The sequence below is a fragment of the Varanus komodoensis genome, unplaced genomic scaffold (genome assembly GCF_004798865.1).
Source record: "Varanus komodoensis strain SLA01 unplaced genomic scaffold, ASM479886v1 scaffold19, whole genome shotgun sequence".
In the NCBI taxonomy this organism is placed as follows: domain Eukaryota; kingdom Metazoa; phylum Chordata; class Lepidosauria; order Squamata; family Varanidae; genus Varanus; species Varanus komodoensis.
This window is the reverse complement of record NW_025335550.1, coordinates 10,840,552-10,865,844: the sequence shown is the minus strand read 5'-3', so window position 1 is coordinate 10,865,844 and position 25,293 is coordinate 10,840,552. Positions and strand designations below refer to the sequence as shown.

The 25,293-nt window shown below is 51.6% G+C and overlaps 1 protein-coding gene across 2 annotated transcripts in view; it reads right to left on the bottom strand.

Moving 5' to 3' along the window:
- LOC123022331 (BTG3 associated nuclear protein) overlaps positions 1 to 12,716 on the bottom strand; it is a 122,261-nt gene extending 109,545 nt beyond the window's left edge. For both annotated transcript variants that reach the window (XM_044427986.1, XM_044427987.1), the window contains exon 1: positions 12,629 to 12,716. The gene's annotated coding sequence lies outside the window, so the exon portion shown is untranslated. The remainder of the gene's footprint in view (positions 1 to 12,628) is intronic.
- Positions 12,717 to 25,293: the final 12,577 nt, after the last annotated feature.

Sequence of the window (25,293 nt, the reverse complement as noted above, 5' to 3'; positions counted from 1 at the left end):
TTATGTAAGTCCTGCACAGCGAATGCTTTAAATGCCAAGCAGTTCACAATGCAGCCATAATAAATGTTTATCATGCCTCGTAACTTTTAATTTGATGTCAGAGTCATAGTTAAGCCGTTTACTGTATCCCAGGATGTCTGAATAGCCTGAGCATTTATGTATTACGCTTGACATATAATCCAGATCTTGTTTGGAACATTCATATCCCACCCCCCTGCCTGCATTCCAGCCTATCAAAGGCCTTTTCTACATTGACAAATGCCACAGAATGTTTTGTGACTATTTTGAAACAAATTCCTTCCCCTCAAAACCCCCATTTGATTTGTCTGAATAGTGCTTTATTTAATCTCCTGGCCAATACAGAGGTCAGTTTTTATCATCCACGTTAAGAAGAAATATAGACAGATCATTCCCAAGTAAGCTGGATCTCTAATGGATATAGGAATCTATTTTACATCTTGCCAAGGGAGAAGAATTCAGCCTAGCCGCCTACACTTCCTTTTTCACAACCCCCCCCCCAAAAATCGTATGAAGCTTATAATAGAACCTCACTGTGCGTCCAACTGGCCCTGCTCCTTTGTTTAGTTTAGGCTTTGCTTCACATCAGTTACCTTTTGCATCCCTGGTCACAGATGGAGTCCAAATGTCTCTTATCAAAACGCAGGACTTTTGGAACGTTTTCCTTTGATTTATAGTCTGCCTTTCCGCTAAGGAAATGGTAGTCAAAGCTTCTAAATACAATACGTACCGAAATGTGCAATAAAAATAAAAAAAACCCAGTTAAAACAATCAGAAGCAAATACATTAATGCACAGTTAAAAAGCTCACGCCCAAGCCATCACGTGGCCCAAACCAACTGGCAGAAAAGTACCTTCGCCTGCTGGCAGAGGGGCCGGCGTGAAAACAGCCCCCCAGGAGGCCCCCTCACCTCCCCACCAAGCACTACTCTGATGGTGCTGGAACCAAGAGGAGGGCCTCCGCTGAAGATCTTAAGCCCAAGGTAGACCCGGACTGGAAAAGGGTTGTTTCCAGGCAGCCCACATGGTCCTAAGCCACACAGGTCTTTCTGTGCCATTACCAGCATTTTGAAGGGTGCCTGGAAATAACCTGTTATCTGTAAAGCTGTTGTAACAAGGCAGTGGAGCGGCCCACAGCACGTTCAGCCAGCTGCCAGGAAGCATCACTTTTGTGGGAATGCCTGGGCTCTTCCAGAGCTCCTCATTTCAGGGGGGCTTGCGTGGAGGCTAGGGAAGTGAGAGTCCCCTGCCGGGATAGTTCAGGTGTGCATTAGATCTGACCTGCCCGGCATCCTGTGTCCCAAAACAGGCCACCAGATGCCTCTTGTGAAGTCCTGGAGCAGGGTGTGAGGGCAGCCCCCAAGCCTTGCGCAGAAGCCCCACATAATACGTACCTTTGGGGGGCTGGAAGAGGAGGGTCTGAGAAGATCATCCGTCCTTCAGCCTGTTGCGTTTCTATCCGGAAGGCAGAGAAGGTGCTCCCCTTCCCCAGCGGTCTGCTGGGGCAGAGGAAAGACCTCGGGCTGCATCCCTCCCTGGGCAACCTTCTCGCTCACCTGCACGCACTCCCTTATCACCAGTGGCTCACCCCACCCCATCCCCTACAAATGGGATTCAGGCGGAGATGGCCTCCCACAGCCACCCACTGTCCATGCCCGTTTAATTTCCACGTGGCAAGAACCTCTCGCTAGCCAGCCGGCCACCTCCACAAGCAAATACGAGGCAAATTGCTTGGAGAGAATTCCAGTTTACTTGGTTAACCATGCACAGTTTTGTTTGCTGAACAGTAAAGGAAGGCATTTTCCCTCCTTTTCATGGTGAGATGATTTTTATGCATTAGATCGGTTCACCCATTTCAAGTCCAACTTGGTACCATATGTGGATAGAAGGCTTGGATCTCTTTCTGAATTCCTGAAAACTTGCCTCGGGCTTTGACACAGATGTCTTTTCCATGCTTTGCTCCAAAGCCACAAAAATAGCTTATTATGCTTTATGCACTACCTAGGTGTTTGCTTTTCATTTTAATGAAAATTGAAGTTTATTTCAATGTCATTAATTGTCCAAAGGCCAAGAAAAATTGGGCCAAGGTTGATTTGCAAGCTGTCAATTACCTATTCCTGGCTGGCCCCTCAATCTTAAAGATGCAGGCAGGTTGGAAAAATGCCCCATTGATTTCCATGGAGCCAGCTTCCAAGCAAGCATCGTTCAGACCAGAGTTTAATGAAGCAGCCCGAACCCACACAAATCAACAGGGATTCCTGACTTCGTCGGGATGTCCTGTCACACGTCTCGAGCCCTCTCCACTTGGAACATGTTGCAACACTGAAATGATTGATCAAATATTAAGGGAAATCGAAGGAACCTGTATCAAAGCTAGAGAGGAAGCCCCTGCTAGTCCAGCTTGTGGCACCTTTACATCTTGCACAGTAAGGCTGCGAACTTAATTCTTCTTCTAGAAAGAGATTGGACTAGTAGCTAAGTTGTAAAAGGAAAGATTGAAAGAACAGAGGATGCTTTGCCATGAAAGAAGACTGGCCCAGGGGCAGGGGGGAGATACGGTATCACTTTTTGGGGATCTAAACAATTGTCCCACAGAAAAGCAAGCCGCAACCCGTTCTCCAACATCAAAGATTTAAGATATGAAATAACGGGCTTCATTTTCAGGAAGGGAGATGTTGGTTGAGGATCAGGAAAACTCCTAATGGTTGGAGCAGTCAGACAATGGGACCAACGGCCTCAGGAGCTGGTAACTGGAGATGTTCAAGCAGAGCCATCTGCTAGAGACACTTGAAACTGAATCCCTGCACTGAGCAAGAAGTTGGACTAGATGTCCTCAATGGACCCTTCCAACTCTGAGTCTTCTGCTGTTTTAGTAGCAAATACAGGAAAGTGTCAAAACCATGCCCGTCCGCCACAACTGCTATTTTTTTGCCATCCAGAGTGAAACCACAACTAGAAAGAAATCTCAGGCACTGGCTTGCTCAGGTATGTAAGAATGCAAACATTTCTCCCATTCCTTCACAGGGCAGGATTCTTAATATTAGATGATGGCATCTAGGAACTGGGCGTGATTTTCCAATCCAGAACAGAACTAGGTCTGTCGCCCACTTTGAACGGATAAAATTGAACTATCGTGGCATTTTCATCCAAGAATCTCCACGTCTTAATAGAAAGCGCTGTACTTAACATGTGAAAGTTGTCACAGTTGTTCTAACACTTAGAAACTGAGGAAAAGCTCATTAAATGAGGGCACCTGTCAAAGCACAAAGAAGATTTTTCCAGTACTTAAAGCATATTTACTTGAAGTGTAATTCTTGGCTGTTCCAGTTACCAAAGTGCCTTCTGAACTAATTTTCTTCTATCTCACATGTTTATGGTACTATAGCAATTTACTGCACTAGCAGAAATCCTTTCCCGGCATTAAAACAGAAAATCTTTGGACCAAAACAAGCCCATTCCAAATGAGAGTAAAATAAATCCACTGAAAAGTTATGAACCCTCTAATACACCGTTGTCATGGTTATTTCATACATCATTTTCCTTCCTCAGGCACCAAAGCACAGCCAAGCCTTCCATCCTTTAGTAGCCCACTGGCCCCGCATCCAACTCTGACGTGAGCGGCTAACAACGCTCTTTTACAAACTCTCACCTCTGTGATTTGTTCTAACTCTGTAAACCCTAAACTTGGCTCGCATCTCCAGACCCACTGGCAGCTAGATCTTAGTCCTCGAATGCTAGCCCGTTGCTCCCTAACCAATTACATCATATGTCAACATACTGTAGCATTGATTAATAAGAATAACATAATAAAAAGCAGCCCTTTAGTAAGAGAAGGTCAACCGCATTGTAAGTCGGAGCCCTGCCAATTCTCCAAAGGCCTTTTGTGCACCACTTTTAAGGCCAGACTTAATCAAGATGCAAAACCTCAAAGTGATTCTAATTGGAGAGAGTTCACGCAGCACCAAAAACTATAAAGGGAACCCGGCATGTTCGAGTGTGCTGCTCTTACGGGCTTAGGATTTCCTTCTTGTTCTCACGCAGAGGTGTTTTCCAATTGGTCACAATCAGGCAGGAAAATCCGAAGTCACCCAAGAGCCAAGAGACGTTCGCAACTTCTCCTCTAGTCTACTTTTGTATTGGCCATTGGCCACACTGGTAATTTCTCAGTTCTGCTCCTAGACAGAACTGGGTGCTGGTACTAGGAAACGGAGGTGTTTTTCCAACCCTGGTTTGAATATTTTACATTCTTCCCAATCATTAAAATGTTCAGTCTTGTGGCACCTGAAAGACTAGCAGCTTTATTCCTGCATTCACTTTCCTGGACTATAACCCACTTCATCAGAAGCCGTAATCCACAGAACTTTGCTCCAGAATAAATATTGCTAGCTTTTTAGGTTGCCGCAAGAGTCTTTGTTGTCTTCACTGCCATAGATTCACATGGCTGTCCTCTGGAAATCAAAAACACAATAAATCATTCCAAATACTACACAGCACAAAGCACAAAGCGTGAATCGGCATTCAGTCCTAAGGCTATCGCTGCTCTTTTGAACTTTTCTATTTATTGGTAGCACAAAAGCCTCTGCAAGGCAAACGCATATGAAGAGGGCAACTCATACACATATGCAGCCCACATGGAAGTAAGTCCAGTGGAATCCAAGAGCCCATTCCCAAGGAAGTGGGCATTAGATTGTAGCCGTGTTATTTCGCCAGCAAACCTATTAGGGTCTCTTGACCAGAAAAAGCAAGACTTGGGGCTGTGACTAATTTTCCAGCAAACAGCCAAGTATTTCTATAGTAAAAATAGTTTATTAGCAGATGCAGTGACTGAGTGTTCGGCAAAACACTGTAAGTACACAAGAGCTGCCTTCCAGGATTAAACCAAAGTCCAACTAAAGCCAGCACTGTTTTGAACTGCGGCCAAAGAGATGCCTCTGGAAGCTAACAGACGGACAAAATGTTGACAGCCATCTGCAACTCTTAGTCTCCAGTGTCTGGTATTTGGAGCTATCCTGCTTCCAGACATGGGAGGTTCAACTTGCTATCTCAACGGAATCTCCACCATGAATTTTCTCCATAATATTCCCAAGTCATCTGGGTTAGTGGTCATCATTACATCCCATAATTCCATAAATTAAATCAGCACAGTGCTTCCTCTTGCCCAATTTCATATGGTGACCTCAAATACAAATATTTTTCCCACACTCTTAACAAATCCCCTTTGCTGGGTATTTTCTTTCTTTCTTTCTTTCTTTCTTTCTTTCTTTCTTTCTTTCTTTTTCCTGTCTGTCTATCCTTCCAAACTCAGCTCAACACTCAACTTCTTCAAATTTCCTTGCCGAAACACTGAACTCCTTTAACTCTTTTGTAGCTCTTCTCTGCATATTTCCAGATCTATGATAATGATAACTTTCCTAAAACAAAAGGTTTCAGTGAAAACGTCTGTGATAGGGCACCATTTGGAAACAAATGTTCTGTACTTTTCCTTTGTTCGCCATCCTCTTGCCCCTCTCCGTCGCTTATCTTGTGTAAAGTCCTTGGAATATAAAGCGATGCATACCGTGATCTTGTCTACCAGAATATTTGAGGCATCCGGGTTGAATGTACCTTGGATGGGGCTTTGGGGACCGTGGCGCAAGGGGCAGACTGGGGCGGGGATGCCAAAGGCAGCTCTCGGCTCAGCCACGGTGCTCGCTGGGTCGACTACCAGGTCAGTATCTCACAACCTCTCCGAGCTGATACAGATCAAAATGAAAACGTAACTGCCGGCAGGCTGCTTCTCCCTGCTTCTTTCTCTGTGCCAAGAACAGCACTTTTCAGCCCTGTTTCCCTTCCCCATGCAACCCTATACCCATCTGCTCAGAAGGGCGCTCTGGTGAGTTCCATGGGATTTATTTGCAGGAAAATGTGTACGGGATTGCTGCCTTAGGGCAAAATCCTACGTGTGTGTTTTGCTGCAGGGCTTTTTTCTGTCTGAATGCACGAAGGCTTGCACTCTTATCCCTCTCCCTTCCACGGTGCTTAGAAATTCAAGGAGCAGAGGGATTCTACACCAAGCAAAGCAATCAGGCCGCCAAGTGATACCCGCCAATGGCCAAAGACGCAGGCTCAGAAGCCAATGTAGCAGATTGTATTAGGTGATGAGAGCACCCAACAAAAAGCCCTATATGCTGAACGAGAGGAGGTGGAAATTACAGTTTCGCAAAGAGAAAATCTCAAGGGCATGGCCCACGAAGAAATGTCCTTGAAAATGGAGTTTAGTGAAAAGCAGCGGCTTTCCCTGGGTCTGTAGGTTATTCCCTGTTTCAGAACATGGCTGTTCTGCTTCCCAGGTTAGAAACTGTGGCAGCACTCGCAAGAAATGCTAAAATGAATCAACAACAAAACCCCACAGCATTTAGGAAAGTGAATGCTTGGGGTAAGGGGACATGTATTTATAATTGTTAAAAGGACAGGATTGCCAGTCCATGTCTCACTGAGGGGCGGGAGGGGGCGTCACGCCGAAGAAAGAGAGCAATGCACAGAAGTCCCCGCCATGGCATGCAATAGAGAGCAGGGCCTCTCCGATGACCACGGGGGTGCAACGTGTCCAGGTGCCAGGAAATGATGCTTCGGGCAACCAAATAATGAAGCGGACCGTCTAAAGGCAGCTGCGGGGATTCTTCCCGAGCCATCTCAGCAAGCAGGAGCAGGCTGGCTGGTCTCTCCTCAAGCTGGAAGCAACCTTGACGGGGACACGGCATTCCTGCATTGCACAAAGCACCGCAAAAATGTCCAGGGAGAGGAAGACCTGAGATCTCGGAGCCTGGAGTGGCTTCAGCCTCGCATCAGTGCAGCGGGTCAAAGGATGAAACGGACACCAAGCCCAGCTGGAAGAGTCCCATCAAGATGTGGGGCGGTGGATTTGCAAATCCTTCCAAGGTAAGTACTTGTGCATCTCACAGATTTTGTGGCCTCTGGAAGGCAACACACATGGACCCAGAGATCGGCACGGCCAGCACCTCATGCTGCACCAGCTGGTATCAGTTCCATAACTAAGACTGAACGATGAGCTAGAAGAAAGAAGCAAGTTTCATGGCAGCTGCCCTCTGGAATCCTACCTCCATGCAGATGAGGCCTGTCCTTTCAGAGCAGGCGCCTCAAATCAAACATCTCCAAAGCTGAAAGTAGCAGCGGACCATCACGACATGGCGGCTTAGTCTACGGGGGGCAAGAGGCGCACGGACTGCCCGCTGGGGCACTCCGCCCAGCACTTCACCTGTCCCCAGCATGCTCTCCTGGTGCACATGCTGGCTGAAGTTCGCGTCGCTCGACGGGCACGGGGTCCCGACCGTAAGCTTGGCAACTTCCTGCCTTTGTTCATCTACCACACACCTGGCCATCACTTCGCCTTCCTAAGAAGGCAGCCAGTGTTCCAGTTCCCCTGCCTTTCTCTCCTCTTCTCCCCACCATTTTAAGGTATGCCAAGGAATCCGCATGGCGTCCGTAGCTTTGGCCCGTCTTCCTTCCCAGCACATCGCTCTGCTCCCAAGAAAGCAGCAAAGGGAAGGAGGATGCTCAGAGCCACTTGGCCGCAGCAGCTTCGGGACAGCCTGCGGCTCAAGCCGCCTGGAGACCTCTCAGCCGCGAGGGAGCGATTTGGCATTGCCCTCGCTGGGGTAAGCGGCTTTGCAAGCACGGAAACGGGAGAGCTCGCAGTGGGCAAAACGGTTCGTGTTCCCATTTCAGAAGAAACGTTCTGCAGTAGCTGGCTTGTCTGCGGGTCGAAATGTGTTTGTGCTCCCTCATCCAAGAACCACCCGCACGGGCAGATCTTACTTCCAATTACATGAACTATTTAGACGAACTCTGCAAATGCAAGTATTTTTAGAATACCGCAGAAAGCGATACTTTGCAAGTCTGCCATTTGTACTCTGCGACTAACGTGTGTGTGGATGCGTGCATGCACACACGGCAAACGAGCTGCACCAGCTCTGCAGGAAAAAGGCTGCCAGTTAAAAATGTCCTGCCGCTGAGGGTGGTCATGATTAGCTATTTGCTTTCATAGAAGTCACTGAAAATAATGACTTTGAAAATCATAACCCGAACCCTAATCATGTAACTTATTTTTGACAATGGGCATAAACCATACAGAAGAAAAAAGTGCTGGCTGGGTTCACACAACACAACAACCTACACTCAGTTTGAACATGGGTTGTTACTGCCCCGTGGGTGATTGCACTGTGAGAACCCAGTTGTGTTAATCAACCAGTTTGAAGAAAGCCTATGGTTTGTTGTTGGGTGGTGAACTGTAGGTTATTCACAGTGAACTAACCATGGTTTGTTAGCACAGCTGGGTTCACACAGCAAAAGAACCCAGGCTGCAAGAACAGCTCACACTCTGCCTTGAGTGTGGGTTGTTCTGTTGTGAGCCCCCGGCCACTACCTCACTTGACATAATCCGACATAGAATAAAGGATACTAAAGCAGCCTTGGTTACTCTCCAGATGTGCTGAACTACAACTCCAGTGCCCACAGCCAGGGTGGTCGAAGTGGCTGAGTGATGGATGCCCTAGCCCAACCCTTCTAGAAGGGACCCTGCTGGGGAAGGCTGTACGAGAGCATCGCTGCCTGTAAGAGGGTGAGGTCAGCTGACTGGGAAAAAGCCCCCCCATGCGCTCTGCATACACCTCCCCCCATAGTGTCTGCATGCGCCAAGCCATGTCCCGCACACACAGACAGCGCTGGGAGCCTGCAGCGTTTAGCCAGAAAGGAAGAGCCAACAATACAGATAATTCTTCTCCTTCCACGGGGAAGGACTGGGATCCAATCCTGTGAAGGACATTGCACAACTGGCACTGAGCCCCAGAGGGGGAGAGAGGAGGAGAAAGGGTACCAAAACGCAGCCCTTCAGCCATCTAAAATAAATCTAGTATTTGTGCGGGATGCAGCTGCTGCCAGGGGTGTGCTCTCATACCTTTCTAACACACAGTTCAACATCTCAGATGTAGGCCTGAACTTTTGCCCCCAACTTAGCCAGCAGCCCAATGAGAAATGAAGGTACTAAGAAGGGACTCTGAGGGTGCAGTCTTATTCATGTTTGGATTGCTGGCCGGGGAGCAGGAGGATGCATTTCTTTCTAAATATGCGCAGGATTTTTTCAGGGGTATATTTTATCAACATACCTATGGAAAGCAAGTCCAGCTTCACTCAGCAAGACCTGCATGTGAATATGCCCAGGGATTGCAAAAGTCACGCTGGGACTCTCTGTGATTTTAACCATCTGATCGCAGAGCGAGGGCAGGGGCCAGCCAGGGGCTGCTTGTACTTGATTGCCCATAATCCGCTTCTGGGAATCCAAAGATGGATTATAGGGTAACTCTGCCAAACTGGCTTGAACGACATCATCAAAACAAATTACACAGCAGAACAGTTCTGAGTTTAAATATTTATTTTAACGAAGATCGTACTTGAAATATCCTTCAAATTCCCAACACTTGTCCAAAAAAACAAACAAACCCCCAAAGTTATTTGTAAGTAATCGCTACAGTGACTGAAAAGTTGGAACACCAGAATTTGGACTGCGTGAGCAAGAGGATGCTCGGCCCTTTCGGTATTCCCAAGGCAAGAGCGCCTCCTGGTGAAGAACCCACATCTCACCAAATGCTAAGTCTTTGCTGAAGCAAAATGAAGAGGCCAGGTGAGCTACGCATTCCCAACAGGAAGCCCCTCCATGTCCCTCTGGGAGATATATAAAAGGTTAGTGGTGAGAGCCAGAAAGAGATATTTTGACCCACGATAGGGAAAACAAAAAATGGATCCCGATTTCTATCAAACTTGGGACTCTTTTTATTATTGGCTAGAGAAACGGGACTTCGTATAGATTATGTTTCTGTGTTATCATAAATGGAAAAAAAATGTGGGGGCTGACCCAGCAGGTTCGATGTTTTTGATGATTGATGTTGTTTTTAGTTTTTGTTTTGTTTTGTTTTTAGGACTAAAATTTTTGAATAAAACTTATTTAAAAAAAAGGATTCCAGCAAAGCTGAGAACAGGCTCACGCATCTTTTAAGGAGAGGTGCCTATGGATACCAGGACTAAATCATTTTTTTCCATCTAGCCCAGTGTTGTTTCCTCTGACTGGCAAACGCCCTCCGAGGTTTGGGGCAAGAGGTCTTTGCCCACTGCCTGATCCTTTTAACTGGCAACGCCAAGGACTGAACGGGGAATTTGTCATTTGCAAAGAACTTCCTCTGTCAATTAGCTACAGCCTAGAAATCAGCCCCCGGCCTTGTGAATGTCAATCATTTGCAGGTCCTGCACATGCCATTCACGGATCCTGGTGGCATCTGTAAACCTTCATCGCAGGAATTTTTTTAACCAACGAAACAGAAGCCATTCACTTGTTTGCCGTGCTCCCTGTCTAGAGAGATGGTTGGGTGTCGGGAGCTAAGCATTTTAACTTCTAAGTGCAAACAACTCCTTTTTGCAGGAAAACACAGAATTTCAGCTGGCGGACAGGCATTTGTATTCTTATTGCTGTGCCTTTAGGAATGCAAATAGACTGAGGAATCTGGGAGCTTCCACAGCATCCCAAGAACAAATCAGTTGATGCGTTTTGGAATTTCGACAAAAGGGGCCCCAGTGAGGGCTCTGGTCATGCTATGACGACACCACTGCCTCCGTGCTCCCCTTTCCCTTTACTTCCCGGCCCCGTGAGCACTTTTTAATTTGTGCAACTGTTACACAACACTAAACTTGGAGAGCAACGCATCCCATAAGCAAGCAACTTCTTATGCTGCAGCCACATCAGGCCTAGCATCTCTTTGCAAAACAGAGTTATGGAAAACGTCATGGCGAACACACATTTCGCTCCACGTGCCAATGATCAGCAGTAACTAGCAGTGGGACTTGCTTGTCACTTGTTCTAAACTTTGCAAATGTTAGTATTTTATCCAGAAGACCAAGCCTGACCACCAGATAGAAGTGTACATTTATGTAAATACATTTGGGCACAAACAAATATGAGCAGAATGCATGAAGGATCCTTCGGTTTTCAGATTTGTCTTGCATTCCACTGGAAGAACAGACAGTGCCCACGCTCGTGGATGATAACCTCGACCTCATGTATGAAATCAGTCTTCCCCAACCTGATGCCCGCCAGCTGCATTGGCCTGCTAAACCAACTGCTGCCCGGGAACGATAGGGGTTGTATTCCAATACACCCAACAGCCACTAGGTGCAAAAGCCCACTTTAACTATTCAAGCAGGCGTCTGAGGACACTGCTCCAATGTTATGCCTTCCATCAACGCAAAAGATGCGCAGCTCTCCTCACTATGGCCCTGTAATCTTCCAGGCAGCGTTTTGCAATAAATAGTAAAACTGGAGGTTAACAGGATGACAACCCATGGAAACAGAGCAGGTCCGTTGGTTCCCCAGTGCCCACCACTTCCACTTTTACTCAACAATCAGCTCCTAGAATCAGCTCCTTCCTAGGTTGCTGAGCATGACACCTGCACCCAGACCAATGGGCTGCCCAGGAACAGAGATACGGGCCCATTTCCTCCCACCATGCAATGGGGCAGCGCCATTTCCCTTTACAAATCCCCCAGTCTCAGACTATAGGGACTGAAAGGCGATGTGGTAACTAGGAATGTCTGCCTTCACTAGCTGAAGATGTTACTCTTGGTGTTGAGCACACAGAGCTAAATGAGGTAAAACTGACGGATCCGTCTTTAAAACCACACAGTCATAAGCTACCCAGCCCAAGGGGCCCTCAGGATGACTGCCAAGCTTCAGGCATCTCAGTTTCATACTAACAGAAGAGCAGAGACGGACAGACACGTGTGCTCTTTATTTTCGGAGAAGCTGCGACATGGAGCCCACTGGGGGATTCTACCTACAATCCCAAGCATTTCTGACCATCTGCTCTTCTGGCTGGGGCTGACAGGAGTCAGAGACCAAAACAAACACCTGACATTCCCTCGACCTGGCACCCCCCCCCCATGACTTGGGCTGCATCCGTTGGATTGGCTGTGACTGATGGGAGCTGTAGTCTAACACTCTGGAGAAAGAGCAGCAGAATGGGGAGGGGAACGGTCTGTCAAGAAATGAAAATACATGGAGCGCAGGAAGCATCCTTGCAATTTAAATTTGCACCTACGACAAGGGGGAGGCCACGAGGGGGAAGAGCGGAGTATGCAGATCTATGCAAAACAGGATGTCTTTTTGCAATTTAAATATGCAGCACCAGTTCCTGGAGGGGGGGTCACGAGCCAGTTCCTGCCGGGGGGGATGCAGCACAGGAAGCACGTCTGCAATACCCACGGGCGCTACGAATTCCTGGAGGGGGGGCAGAGCAGCGGGGCAGCCCTCGGGGCGGGGCCACCGCGCGCGGGGCGGGGCCGGCCGGGAGGCCCCGCCCCTCCGCTCCCCCTGCCCGCCCGCCCGCCCGCTCCCCCTCCCCCCTCCCTCCCTCCCCTCCCCCGCCCGCCCCCCGCGGCCCTGCGGCCGAGGCGCTCTGAGGGGCCGCGCGGGCTCTCCGGCGCCGCGAGGGGGCCGCGCCGGGGCCCGTCCGGGCCGCCAGCCGAGGAGCGACAGCCCCAGCCGGCCGCCGCGGGACGAGCGAGGTTACCGTTTCCCTGCCGAATTCTCGTGGTGTTTGGTCGGGCGGCTGCGATAATGGCGTCCTTCCTCGCGAGAGATCCTCCGGAGTCGCCAGTGCGCAGGCGCGCCACCAAGCCCCGCCGCGATGGGCCTCGCCTGGCGCAGCCGCTGCGCAGGCGCGCTGCGCGCGTGCCTTGGGGGCGGAGGGAGCGCCCAGCAGCCGCTCGGCTCCACGGCGGCCGACCCGGCGGCGCGAGTGCGGGCGAACTACGCATCCCAGGAGGCCGCGCGCCCGCTGCTCCCGTGGCATGCTGGGAGTTGTAGTGCGCCGGCGAAGGCCGAGCCTGGCGGTGCATGCCGGGAAGTAGAGTTCTCAGGCGGAGTGCGGCGCTGCGATTCTTCGATAGGCGGCCATGAGGGGGCAGCCGAGAAGCGGCTGCCTGCCCCGTTTTCTCTGCGCGGGGCGGATTTCGGGCATTTTCCTTGGCGACCCGCCCGGAGCCGCCGAAATTGATGCACCCAATGCGTGGATTTATTTCATTTCTCTGCTGCTCTCTGGGCGGTTTGCACTGTGCATAAAAACAGAAGATAAAAGCGCAATAAAAATAGACAAGCAGAAAAAAATGTTTAAAAGTTTAAAACAGGTAATAAAACAGGCAATAACAAGGAATAAACATAGTGTAATATATCTATATTATACGTAGATTGTATATCTTAAATATAAAGAATTTGAATATAACGTGTGTGCATTTAAATGTGCTTGTAAAGATAGATAAACAGGAAGGTGTAAGAGGTATTCTTGCCTGTCTTGCTGCAAGGAATGCGAGGCGACTTGTAGAATCGTGCGCTTGTCCATTTTCACACCAGAACAAGCCCGTACAGTAGGTTATTCCGGAATATCGCTCAGCATCCGATGAAGCGTGATGCAGAAGTGTGGGAGCCACGCTGCCTTGCATTGCTCTCTCGCCTTGCGTCCTCTTGCTGAGAACCCAAGACAGCGGACACAATCTTCTTGCACTCCATTTTATCCTCACAACAACAGCCCTGGGAGGTAGGATAGGTTAAGCTGAAATCTTAGGCAAGTGTGAACCTAAGCCAGCCTAGGCTCGTGCCCTTCACTGGTTACAACAAAAACAACGAACCGTGTTCTCCAACTAACATGAGCTTTGGTGTGCTTCAGAACACGTTTTTTAGGCAGGAGGAGAGGAAAGGCGCTCTGTTGGCCCCAGAAGCTGCTCCTTGTAAAAATCCCAGGACTTCATTAGGGAGAGAGCTGCCAGGCGCATGGCTTGGTAAGTTAACGGCTTCGCAGTACCATCTGCAGAAACCTACACATGCCCATTTATATCTGTGCAGATACAGAAATAATTACTGGGATTTAACTAAACATCACAGATAGCTAATCACCCAAACCATCACTAATAAAGGGAATCGTTCCATTAATGAAAGGATCCGGGCGTCTCCAAAAGCTTTCATAATTTTGCAGGATGGTTTTTGGTTGACCTAACAAAAGGATTTCGGCAACATTCAAGAGAGAGGGGGACCCTTTTCCACCCTGGCTTTCTCCAGAGGTCTGGGACTACAGTTCCCATGTTCCTCCAGATCAGAGTACTGCAAAGCTCTCTAGAAGGAACTGCGGCTGAAGACAGCTCAGAAGGTGCCCCTTCGTGCACAGTAAGACTGATTGTGGGTCCCGAAGGTCCCGAGTGAGCTGCATAAATTAAATTATGATTATTTTATATGGATATTTTAACTTATTGTTTTATCTAGTGTTATAAGCCGCCCTGAGGCTTCGGCGAATGGGGCAGCATAAAAATGTTTTAATAAATAAATAAAATGATTCTGGCCCATGTGCCCTGGCTGCTGTGCCTTTCCATCCCGTGCAGGGGGCTGGTGTTGACCAGTTGGGCTGGGACCCCCAGTCTTGACTGGGTGCCGTTCCCGGTATAAACGTACCAAATGCCCGGGACCGACAGGAAGGCGAGCAAGAGGGGTCCCCCATAGAACCAAGCCAGGGCTCTTCCTAGAAGCAGAAGTGACCCAACGGAAGCTGTTGTGGGAAGGCGAAGGACCCTGGAGAAGAGGAAGACCAAGCCCGAGACGGATGGACTCCCTCAAGGAAGCCCCAGCCCTGACTCTGGACGAGCGAAGCCCGGCTGCCCACTGGGAGGGCTTCCGTTCCCGGAGTTGCCGCAAGTCCAGCTTGGGGCGGAAGAGCGATGCCAAGAACACGGAGGCGCTGCAGAAGCAGCAGCTGGCAGCCGGCGCTGCCTCAGCCCTTCCTGCCACATGCCACATGCCACCTCCTCCCTGGACAGCCATGGCGTCCTTCACCTTCTCCACGGCCAGCTATAAACGGCCTGCCATGGCCACCAAACGCACGCACACCAGCTTTTCGTTTAAACCAGCAGGAGAAGAGTGAGTTGCGCGAATTCCCAAGCCACAGAGACACGAAGGGAGGAAAGGAGTGGCCTCTTGGGGGGGGGGTCATTTTTCCAGGCTTCCAGCTGAAAACATGCCCCTCCGCCAGGACTTAGACCCAAGGAACAATCCTGCACGAGGGGTTGAAATTTAACTATCTGTTTAGCTTTTTTTGTCGAAAGGGGCGTGCCATGGGGTGGTCAAAATAGTCAGCTGCAGAGGTGATCCCTGGGTTGTTTTGCACGTCAGCGTTGGGAGCATCTTCTTGGAGCATTTGGCTTGCAAGAGCATTTGCTGGTTGGCCTCAGGCCCCGCAAGGAAGGCCCGGTCTTGCTCCCCAATGGTGCTTCGGAACAACAGAAGCATCATGAATCTGAGAGGTTTGGGCAAGCTGCTGAAAACTCTCTCGGGGCAGCGTCCGATGCCCAGAAGGCCATGCAGCCTGGTCACTTGCACTCGTGAAGGCAGATACGCTTCGTGTAAGTCTCTCTCTCTCTCATTAATCGCAGCATCTTGAGCAACTATATAAATGGGAGAGCACAGAGGGTTTTTTAGAGTCAATTGTATTTTTGATCGTTTTAGGAATGACGGTGGCTCTGTTTCTCTTCCACATCAGCAAGAGCCAACAGAAATTTTACAGCGCAAGCAAAGACAATTTTAGGAGACAATAGAAAGAGGGCAAACAGGTGGGAAAGGAAGGTTCAGAGCCAACATTCTCGAAGGGGAGCTGGCTTGGCCAGATGCAGCAGAAGCAGCAACAAGGATTCCCGTGGCTTCGTAAAGACTCCTCCGTTTATTTTGGCATTTGCAGTCATCGTCCGCAGCCCCCTTCAGCAGGAGTGCGACCTGTTATCAAGAGTCTGGGGGTTTATACAGCGCATGAAGAGCTTTGGCGGGGTGGGGGAACTCTAACCTTCACCCTAGCAGAGCTTATTCTGTTTTAACTTCCTCACATAGGCTCGGTCTTCAGACTAACTAATGCTGACTTTGCTCGCTCCTAAGACCAAGACGGCCTCACTGTGCATTTTGGGGCATGTCTTGAAAAAGACTGCTCTGTGGAAAGCCACTTCATGAAGACAAAACAAGAACACACAAAGCCCCCCCCCCCCCGCCCGCGCACACACAAACACAAATGCTAAAAGCACAATATTCCGACCCGCAGCTCATAGCCACGAGGAAAGATACAACATTTCAGAATGTCTGGGTGGTTGTCCATCGCCCCCCTTTCTCAGCACCCCCTCAAGCCAAAATCACCTCCAGACCTTTCTAAAGTTAAGGCAAATCTGCAGGAAATCGTTCGTCATTTATTCCCTTCTTAGCACATACAGTTTGCATGACTCACATGTCTGTCCATGACAGTGTTTCCCCCTTTCCTGGCCTTGCAAATGTTTTCTGAAACAAATGCCAAGAGCATAAACAAACAAAAAAACCCCTTTCATGCTTTAGGCTTATTGTACGAGCTTTGGTTGACATACTATATTTTTAATATATCAAAACAGAGATTAGGCTGATAATTTGTCATTTTGCAGACTGATTCCCTCCATGATTAACAACTGTAATCCATTAAGTGCAGTCGGGCTTAGTCCCAAGTACCTGTGCCTGGGATTGGATCTTATTATTTATTTTTTTCAAGTATTTTTATCCCATTGCTCTGCCAAAGATCTTCTGGACTGGCTTCCCTATGGTTAGCAAAACAAGTCACTTTCTGCCATTTATAGTAAGAAAGAAAAGACACACAAGGAAAGAGGAAAGGGGAAGGAAGAGGAAAAATCAGGGTCTCCAGCAAGGCTAGCGGAAGGACCCCACTTCTGCCTCTCTTCTCTGAGCTTCCCAAGCGCTGCATAAAAACATTTTCCTTCCTGCAGGAATAAAGCTCAGGAGATCTGGGTTCTGGGACCCATTTAGCCATGGAGCTCACTGGAAAACTTTGGGCCAGTCATGGACTCTCAGCCCCACCTCCCTCACAGGGCTGTTGCGAGGATGAACTGGAGAACTTTGCAAGCTGCCTTGGAGGAAAGGACATAATATAACTGTAAAAAATGAATCAACAGTTGAGTTTAAAATACAAAACTGTAGATGCTCAGGATGTTTTTTCTAAAGCAGGACTGGACATGCCAGGTTGCTCTAGTATGACATTTCAGGAATGCAGATGTTGTTTTAAACACGCATTAATTTTTGCCCTGCCTTTCCACCAAGCAAACTTTAAGCACGAGCATTTGACCCAAGCAGCATTTTTAAACCAAAACTGCAGGCAATCGCAGTGGGAGCATTCAGAAGCAATGCCAGCTGCGTGCTCTACCACCAAAGTAACACAGCTCGCGGTTTAAATATCTGCCCATTCCCCACATTAAACGCCTTACTTCCTCCTTAAATAGACATCACACTGTGTGTTGCTGGCATGTCAGGCGCACCATGGATGGGCAAATCTGCAGGCACTGCCCTTTTCCTTAAAATAATCTCCAAAGGGCTTCTGTGGGCATCAAGAGCCTGCGCTATTCCGCTTCCGATTTCCAAAGCACCAGAGAGCTGGAGCCTCGGTCACCTCCGAAGCAGCCTGCTGAGCTCCCTCGAGCTGGGAAACGGCTGGCACAGATGCCTCAGCCCATCTCAGATGTATTTGCCGTGTTACATAAAAGGGATTAAAGCTTGAGCTGGCACTTTCTGGGTTCAACATTCTCCCAAGCAGAACTAAGTGGTAATGCAGAATTGCACCGTATGTCATCAACAATCAATAAGGAAATGTGTGTTGTTTGCTTATTTGGACATTGCTCCCCGGTTGCAGAAGGACTCCCAGACTTCCAGGGGCAATTTGTGACATTTGATGACTGTAGAGAATGAGAATTAAATGATAATTGTTTTAGGTGGGTTTGGTTTTGCGTTTGTGCTAGCAAGAATTAGAAAGGAAAACATCTTTTTCATCTATTTTCCATGTTGATTAGAAACATTCTTGCAGGATCACTTCAAACGGTAACATAGGTAACACAGATGACAAAGAACACTTTTTGTCCTTGAGCAGAGCTTTGCCAAAAAGTCAGAGATCTTAATATTTTAACAGGAAACAGAATTTCAGAAGTGTTTCTGCCAGGTGGACTAGTCACTTTAAAGGGGAGATTTGACTATGAGTGACTTTGTTGCTGAGATAAAGAAAGCATCTCTCCCTCTCTCTCTCTCTCTCTCTCTCTCTCTCTCTCTCTCTCTCTCTCTCTCAACACACATTTCGGTTTGGACATGCGGAAGACGGAAAAAAAAGTCCTTGTTTGTTTTCTGGTTCAGCTGCATTGCTATGGCAAGAATACCGGCCCAGCTTCCGACAAAAAGCTGTTTGTCAGCTGGGAGTGGCTTCCGTCAGCTGTGCCTTGCCCACATCCTACTGGGTTTTCTTTGGGTACAGCGTGTTCCAGCGACTTCCCAAAGCAGCAGATCCAATGTTGCTTCTGCAAAATCTTGCCTCCCTTTCTCCTCCTCCTTTCTCCCCTCCAAACCTTAGTATTTAGAGCACATTTTCTCTCCACTAGAAAATACTCAAGAGGCCATGGAATACCCTTCTTTTCCCAGCCCAGCAGCAGGAGAAAATGAATATCAAGACCGAGCGAGTCTCTTTTGCGGAAAGACTTTTCCGAGAGGGGGGCCCCTCTGTTTCTGCCACCCCTGCGAGGCATGCCAGGATTTGCAAAGGTGCCCAGCTGGCTGATGGCTTGGAAACCCGGAAAAAGAGGGCATGGGCATTCTTGGGGCCCTCTGCGCTTTGCCTTCCCGAGCACACGTTCCCGGCACCGTATCCGTTCCCGGGTGGTGCACAACATTTAACTTGTGCCCCAGCTGCTGGAATGTGGTGGCTTGTTGTGTGTAACATTCTTTTTGCCTCTGCAAGGGAAGGAACCCTTTTCTGTGTGATAATCGCCTGCGTTACACACACTGAGTGGCCGGTGATGCAGAAAACAGGACTTTGGACGCATTGCTAGGTTCCCGTTACACACACATGCATGCATTCATTGCCCATCTGACGTCAAGCACCTGCTTCTGTTCCAAGAAATTATACTGGAGGCTATTTTCCACACTTTAGAGTGGAAACGGATGGGCAATCATTCTGGGGATACAGACCTTCTTGTGAGAACGTGCACAGCCCGGAGACACGGCTGGGGGGTGGTAGGTGTGTGCCGTCGAGCTGATGGTCCCAAGTCGCTTCCAACTTGGGCGACCCGAGGCACGAGGGCCCCCTGGAATGGCCGTCCCAGGCAGGACCTGCTCAGCTTTCCTCAGCTCAAGGCTGGGGCTCCCTTGATGGAATCGGGCCATCTCCCATCTGGCCTTCCTCCCCATTTTCTGCCTTCTACTCTCCCTGGCGTGACTGGCCTCTTGCGATGCGCCGAAAATGTAACCGCCTCAGTCTTGCCATCTTTGCCTTGGCTTGATTCAATCTCAGGCCCACTCGTTGCTCTTTCTGTGGGTCCCGCATTTTGCCAGGTATCTCCAGCTCCGTGCTTCACACGCATCCACCCATCCCTCGTGATCAGGAATATGGGATTCGCACGATCTTGGCCTCCGTCTCCCGGGAAAGGTCCTTGCCCTTGAGGGCCTTTTCTAGTTCCCCGTTTTCAAGAGCACAGTCTGCTATAGAGGCATGTTTCTTCCGTGGGCCACTCAGAACAATACCTCTCCTCGAGCTGTGGATTCGACCAGAAACCCTTTCCTGGACGGCTGTGACCAGCACTTGCGCACCGGCGGCTGGACACCCTTGGAACAGGGTCCAGGCCTCCGTCCCTCGCTTGCATAGGAAAATCCCCAAGGAAGCCGCATCCTGCGCTGTTTACACAGTCCTGCTCCGGCTGCCCTCACGTATGTACACAGGCAGAGAAGAGCTCGCTTCTCTTATCAGCCCGTGCTCTTTCCCCCATTTCCACCTTCAGCCAACCTTCCCAGCTCACCGCCCCCTCCAGCAGCCAGGCAGGTTTGGCCTCTCCAGCCTTACAGGGATCTCCAGGATGAGCCCAAGGCAGCCTTCCCCAGCCTGGCGCCCTCCAGGTGCCTTGGACCACACTTCTCGCCCACACCCTGGGCACGGACCCTTTCGTTTTCCCAGTGTTTTAAGATCTGATTGTTCTAAAAGGGGTTTTATGGTCGACTGGATGCTGCGCTTTATTTTATTTTGCCTCGTTGTTAAACCAGCCCCAGACCATGGTAAGGGACAGTCTAGAAAAGTTTTAAATAAATAAATAAACTCATGGGGAAAATGGGAGCTGTAGTCCATCAGCTCTGGAGCTTTCGGCGCAACCTTCACCTACACGGAGACCCCCTTGAAAGAAACTGTTCGCCAGTGAGGAAGTTAGCGGTAAGTGTTCCTTAAGTTGCTGTACAGCTAACCTTGTCCACCTGATTTCAGAGGGAGGGAGAGAGATTTCCCAGAGCAGGGGAGACATCGCGAACCGGAGAGTCCTCCCAGAGTCACACCAAGAGGCCCTGCCGATCCACTGGCCGAGCCGCAGGGGCCCTTGCACGAAGCCAGGCCACTGGTCTGTCCAGCTCAGCACAGCTGACACGGGCTGGCAGCCCCGGTTCTCCAGGATCTGAAGCAGATTTTTCCAGCCCGGCTTGGAGATGCCTGGGGACAAACCGGCGACATGCTGAAAGCAAACCAAGTGCTCCCCGCAGGAAGCCCCTGAGCTGGGCACGAAGGCAGCAGCCCTCTCCCACAGTCAGCCGCAGAAGCACCACGGCCCCCTTGCTGGGAATCGCCCCGAGAGCTCTCTCCGACCGCCCCCCTCCGCCCTCCCTGGGCCTTTCCCCGGGCGAGGGCAGGGGGGCTTCTGAGGACAAACTTCCAGAGGAGCAGGCAGGGCCAGTGGTTGTTTCGTTTATTTCAATAAAAGCAAACACCATCGGAAGCGTTTGTGGAGGCCTTCAAGCGTTGATGCGGGACCCAACCCAACCCAACGACCACGGGAATAAACAACATGCAGCGAGGCCAGTCCAGCCGAACGGCTCCTACGGAGCGGCCTGAAGGAGAGCGGGAGCAGGCGCTCGTCGCTGCAGCCCCTCCGGCACTCAAAGGAGACACGGCCTCCCGTGGCGGAAGAGGCGGCCTTCTTCCAGCAGAAGGCGGTGCAGCACTTTCACAGGGGTTCGCTTCAGAGATGGACCCAATCCCGAGGAAGGGAGGCGTGTCGGACCAGCACCACGATTTCCCCTGGGCCATGCTCAGCCCAGCAAGAGCACGGCCTTCCTGGGCTCAAAATAAAGACCAGGCTCAATAACAGCACCATTTCCGTGCCCAGGTCTCTCAGGAGGAGACTGCGTTCTTCTAAACACAGACCCCTTTTAGTGCATACCACCGAGGAAGGAGGGCCTCGATTCAGGAGCACATGCGAAGAGAGTGAGGTCTGAGGGCGGAACCTGCCAAGCCCTCCCCACCCCCTCCGCCCACGCGCCCGTTCATCGGAAGAAGCCGCCCTGGCCAACGCCGGGCCGGTCGCCAGATGTTCTCCAGACGTGAGGCACTGGAGCTCCCATCGTTCCCGGCCACTGGCCATGCGGGTTGCAGGGGGTGGGAGCTGTGGTCCAAGAACTCTGGAGGACACCAGGCTGGCTGCCCATAGGCTGGCGAGGCTCCGGCCACCGCAGGGCCTTCCCGCCTCCGTGCGCCGCCCCCAAGCAGCCCCCGTGTGTCCAGCACATTATCCCGGGCCCTGGGTGCTCAATGACGCTTGCCTCTCACATCGTGTGTTCCTGGGGGCGCTGGGCAGGCGGGAGGCCGCTGTGTCCTGGGCCGGGATCCACAGGTCCTGCAGGCGGAGGAGAAGGGCAGCTGGGTGGGGTGGGGAGCGGCTGGCCCGCCCAGAAGCTTCCTTGCCCCAGGCTGCACCAGCCCGGTCCAGGGACCCAGCAGGGAGCAGGGGAGCCACTTCCAGGAAAGCCGGGGCAAGGGAGAGGGAAGGCAGTGGCCGGGGTGCCGGGGGCCCAGGGCACCAGGCGGAGGGGTGAGTCGGGGGCAGCAGGAGGCGCCTCCGCCTGAGCGGACGCCCCTGCGGCCTCTTAGGGCTTCCTTGCGTCAAAGCCACAGAGGCAGCGGCTGTGGCCTCCTCCGCCACCTCTCCTGCCACGCCACCGTCTGGGCCAGAGCGGAGGGCAGGGAACAAGCCCACGGACATGAGGAAAAGCAGCAAGTCCCGGTGCCCGGCCCCGTTTACGGCCGGCACCGGCCCTGCGGGAGGCCGAGGAAGCAAGCGTGGGAGCGATCGCGTGCGTACTGACCAGCCGTCGCCAGCTCTTCCGTCCTTTTCCTCTTGTCCTCCTCCATCCCTCTCAGCTGGGCCTTGACTTTCTCCTGCACAATGGAAAGGGATCCGGCTGGAGCAGGACGGCTTTTCTTCCTCTCCGCCCCCACGAGTCGGCCCGGCCATCATTTCCAAGCCGGTGCCCGGGCCGGGCTGACGCAGCACCTCCCTACCTTCAGCTCGTGGGCAACCTCTCCCACCAGGGCTATGCCATGGCCCCTGTGTGCCTTGGTGCGCTTGCACACCGCACAGAGGGGCGCTTGGTCCTCCCTGCAAAAGAAGTTCAGGGGCCTCCGGTGCTTCTTGCACTGGTGCAGCCTCGCGCCTGCTCTGGTCTCCTCCCAAAGCTTCTTGAAGAGCTGCACCACCTTCGCCAGGTGCCAGTTTGGCCTGCCATCCCTTTGCGGAAAGTGCTTCCGACACTCAGGACAAGCAGATTCAGCCTCGGACTCTTCCCAGTAGTGGACGACGCAGGATTGGCAGAAGTTGTGCCCACAATCCAGCATCAGAGGGTCTTTGAAATAGACCAGGCAGATGGGACATGTCATGGCTTCAGAGAGCTCCTGGAGGAGCCCCACGGCCGCCATTTTGGCCTCTCCCTGAAAGGCAGAAGGGATGAGCTTGCTTCACTTCCAGTTTTATTTCCCACCTCCTTCGCACACCCCTTCAGGAGGAGGAGAGCCCGGGAGAGAAACCCAAAAGATGCACAATAAATGTATACAGAGGAAAATCTTGCCCTGTCGATGCGGCCCAAATCCATCCCATTTTCATCAGACAAAAGCTCCGTAAATTTGGGCTATGTCCAACGTCAAGCTAACTCGAGCCCCATTATTTTAAATGGTCCGCCCAAACTCTCGCACAATAACCAGCACATATTTTCAAGGGAGAACCCTCTTGAGTGTGGCACTGCAAGATAAGCAATCGGCAAATATACACTGAAGCTTACAGGTGACCTTTTAAATGACTTTAAACTGACAATTCCTGCATTGTTTAACTCAAGACTCAGGGTCAAGCAAGCTGTGCTTATCACCTCAACTTTCATGCAACAAGGCAAGAACACGCCATTTCTGGGTTGTCATTGCGACATCCAAGTAAGAACCTGGGTTTGCTTAGGACTTAAACAACCCAGAGTCAACCCAACAACAAACCATGTGTCTTTGCTGGATTAATTCTGGGCCCCTAACGCCTAAAGAATCCAAAGTTCCAGGTGTGGATATCATTCTAAAACCCCAAGAGGAGACCAAAAGTGGCAGCTACAATCCATAATTATCTGTGTGCTGAGAGCCAGATCAGACTACTATAAATAAATTGTGTTTTAGATCAAGTCCCCTTGATTGGAAAACATTTTCCTGTTGCCCTTTTAAAGAGGGACTGGGCCAAACGCACTGTAAGAACCCGATCCGGCAAGGATTAGAGTTCATGAGTAGATGTGCAGAGAATCCTAACCTTACCGGACGGACTTTGGTCACCGAAGCACCGAAGGGAACTCTGCACAAATATGGGAAGCTACACTCGGCCATGCCTGCAGCTTCACTTGCGCACAAGCTTCCCCGGAGCACTTCCTGCTTCCGAGGAGGTGCATTCAAAGCACAGCATGACAGAGCTTTGGCACTGCCCTCTCCCCAGGTCTTGCCTCGTAGTTCAGGAATGACAACCGGTCTAGCTATAAACTTCAGCAGCAGCAACCCTCCCCTTGTATTATTAGAAGAGCAGAACTTACCGTTCCTGGCTCAACACATCACAGAAAGGTGGACCCAAGAGAGAGCAGTGGGCTGGCCAGCCGGGCGGCCCTTATAGTCTCTCCTCACAGCTGCAAGCAATGAGCAAGCCTGCAGCCCTCACAGGCCCTGCCGCTCAGGGCAGCCTTCCCAGGGCGGTGCTCCCGAGATGTTTTGGACTCCCCGTCCCATTACCCTGGCTTAACCTGCCCCCCATTCATTTCAGCGGGTCTGCTGTAAGAAGGGCTTGTGTCTGTCCAATGGGCCTGTCCTGTGGGCACCCCTGGGGACGCCTCTTCCGCGGAGCAGCCCTACAAGCCCCGTGGCCCCAAGGAGGCGTGTGGGGTCCCAGGGTGAGGGTCAGGGCTCTGGCTACGGTGACGGTGTGGACAGACGGACACGCTCCTCCCGCTGCTGCGACACAGTGGCCTTCCTCCACCTGGTGGGCTTCAGGCATTTTGGACCACAGCTCCTCGAATTCCTGACCATGAGCCGTGTTGGCTGGGGCTGATGGGGGCTGGAGTCCAAACCCTTGGAGGAGGAGTTGGTGATCGATAGGGGGAGCGAGAACTGAGCTAGGGATGCCGCCGACTACTCAGACTGCCCACTGTGGACACACGCTTTGCCCTGTGCACAGCGAAACGCGGGTTCAAAACGGTTTGCTTTTGTTTACTGAACTTCTGTGCCTCAATAAACATACTTTGCACCTTCGGGGGGGGGCACCAAGTTTCCCGGGGGCATGGGGGGGGGGGGATTCAGAGTTGTTTGAAGCGCGGGTTGTAACCACGAGAAGCGAAGGGGGGGGGGGGGGGGGGGGGGGCGCCGCCCCGTCGGGACCCTCTGCACCCCGGCGAGTGGCGCGAGCAGCAGCGGAGGGCGTCCGGCGGCCATGCGCTGGGGTCGCTCGGCGGCGGCCTCCGAGGAGGTGCGCGCCGGGGGCGCCGGGGCTGGAGCGCCGGGGCGGCTCCGGGGCGGCGTTGCCGGCGCCCCCCAAGCCTGCCTGGCAGGGCTGTTGCGGGGATGCAGCAGGGAGGCGGCGGCCGCGAGGGCCGTCCTGGGGCAGAGCGCGCCCGCGGCAGGAAGGCACACGCCCCCGAGAGCGCGCCCCGCCAGCGCGTTCCACGGGCGCGCGCCTGCCCCGCTCCCGCGCCCGGAGAGCTGCGGAGACCGAGCGGCCGGACGCGCGGGGCCGCGCCTGGTGCCCGGACGCGGGTGCGCAGCGAGAAGCGCGCACGGGACGCGGCCCGGCCCGGCCCGGCCCACCTCCGCCCCGCGGCCCCCCC